Source organism: Elephas maximus, chromosome 1 (assembly GCF_024166365.1).
Source record: "Elephas maximus indicus isolate mEleMax1 chromosome 1, mEleMax1 primary haplotype, whole genome shotgun sequence".
NCBI classification, from domain to species: Eukaryota; Metazoa; Chordata; class Mammalia; order Proboscidea; family Elephantidae; genus Elephas; species Elephas maximus.
Genome location: NC_064819.1, coordinates 58,195,566 through 58,198,070, shown reverse-complemented (window position 1 = coordinate 58,198,070; position 2,505 = coordinate 58,195,566).

Here is a 2,505-nt window from a genome sequence, read left to right as displayed (position 1 = left end):
AAAGTGATTATTTGACTTACAAAATAAATTTTCATTCTTCATAAACATTGCTTTTGTGTGGTCCTGTTTAAGGGTAGATGATAAGGTTTATGTACAAGTGTTTAGACATATCTATGAGGACTCAAAGGTCCCTTGTGGCACACATGGTTTGCACTTGACTACCTATCTAACGAGCCCTGGTGGTGCAGTGGTTAAGAACTTGGCTGCTAACCAAAAGGTCAGCAGTTCGAATCCACCAGCTGCTCCTTGAAACCCTGTGGGGCAGTCCTACTCTGTCCTATAGGGTCACTATGAGTCAGAATCGACTTGATGGCAACAAGTTAGGTTTTTTCTTTGGTTACTAACCTAAAGGTTGGCAGTTCAAACCCACCCAGTGGTGCCGTGGAAGAAAGGCCTGGTGATCTGTTGCCATAAAGATTACAGGCAAGAAAGTCATATGGAGCAGTTTATTCTTTAACACATGGCGTGGCGTCACCATGAGTCAGAATTGACGGCGATGGTTTGGTTTTTTTTTTTTTAATGAGGACTCAGGTTGCGAATAATAGAATTTCAAATCGGACTAGCTTGAACAGACAAGAATTTGCTCTTTTGGCTTACATAACTAAAGTTTCAGAAAGGGCAAACTGTCAGGTGCATCACATTTTCCTCTCTGCACCTCTTTCCTCCACTGTCTCTGGGTAGTTGTCGTTCTCAGCCCAGCTTCTAGCTTGGGGAACCTGTCTGTGGGAAGCACCCGGCACGTGACCTTGTGGCTCAGGAACTGCAGCGTTCCACTTTGAAAATGCCTGGGAAGGAGGTATGAAAAGCAAGCTGCCTAGGTAGCTGCAAGGTCTCGAGAAGGATGCTGCAGCTCCTGCTACACGATCCTGCCCTGAGGCTCTTTTGAGGGAATTTCCGGGTCTGGAAAAGGAGTTCTTGAGTCAGCCAGTGTAGGCTGATCCTAGGTGTCCTAACGCCTACTTCAGAGGAAAACAAAGGAACGCCTTGGGAAAGTGGATGAAAGGAATTAAATAGCCTGGGAATTAATTTCAGGTACCTTTTGTTTTTTCCAACCAGCAATCTTTTACCAAAGTTGGAGAATAAAGTTAACTAGATTTGAGGGTGAGCAGCTAAGGTTCTAACAGGCAGACAGCAAATGAGACGGCCCTAAAGGATTTGTGAACAGGGTTGTTAGCCTCATGTTCAGAAAGTATGCAGTGTGTCAGACTTTAACTGTCCGTGCCATTGTCTCACCTGGGCCCCTTTTTCACATCAGCAGCATATGAACAAACTAAAGACTTTTTCTTCACCCTGGATCTTTAATTTCTTTAAAAAAAATTTTATTTTAAAGAATATAAGCTTTATCCCTGGAATCCAAACCTCTGGCATTCCGCAGCAGAGCTTCATTGCTAGTTGTACCTCTACCTTAGTTTTGCAGTATTCACAGGAGAAGGGTCTTAGTGACCAGTGTCAGCCACAAGGGCCTGAGGGTAAGCATCCTTCATTTGAGTAGAGATCCGTAAGCTTTTGGTCACCTTTTCCATGTCACAAGTACACAGATGACTATCTTTAGGCCAACACTTGCAGGAATAAAGTTGAAACATGGGTGTTTTACAAGGTCGTAATTTTTCAGTTTAAACTCATCCTAATTTCTTGCATGTACTGTGTTTCAGTAATCCCTAAAGAGTTAACACTTCTGAAGCCTCAGGCTGGCTTAGTATTATAGCCCACGAAGTTTCCATTTAGTACATTGCTTCTGTGGTCTTTCAGAGAAGGTTTGTCAACTATTTTCCTGTTCAGTCACCTCAGACTCCACAACCCTCTTCTCTCCAGAGAAAAGAACTAGCTGCTCAGTAGCATCTTGTCCCTTATAGCATAAAAGTGTCTTTTTCTAACCCAGAAATATTTTTTTACCATTTTCTTTTATATTTATAAGATATTTTTGGGGTTGCAAAGTGCTTTCACATTTGCTTTCTGATTTGAACCACACAACATCCCAAGAGACACAATAATAGGTAATGTTTCTCTCCACCCTGTAGGATTGCTATTCATGAAAACCTCAATGGTAAGATTTTGTGGGGAAAAGATGGGAGACAGAGAATCGAGATATTCAGTGAACCCACGAAGCACTTATAAGTATTTTTTTACCTTTGCATCAGTAGTTAGATGCTTTCAACTGCAGGCAACATAAACAGTGACCTAGGCCTAACGACATTTTTTATTTACCTTTTTATTGTACTTTAGATGAAGGTTTACAGAGCAAACTAATTTCTCATTAAATAATTAATACACTTTACTGTTTTGTGACATTGGTTGCCAACCCCACAATATGTCAACACTCTCCCCTTTTTGACCTTAGGTTCCCCATTACCAGCTTTCCTGTCCCCCCTGCCTTCTAGTCCTTGCCCCTGGGCTGGTGTACCCATTTAGTCTCATTTCGTTTTATGGGCCTGTCTAATCTTTGGATGAAGGGTGCATGTAAGGAATAACTTCATTACTGAGCTGTAAGAGTGGCTGGGGGCCATA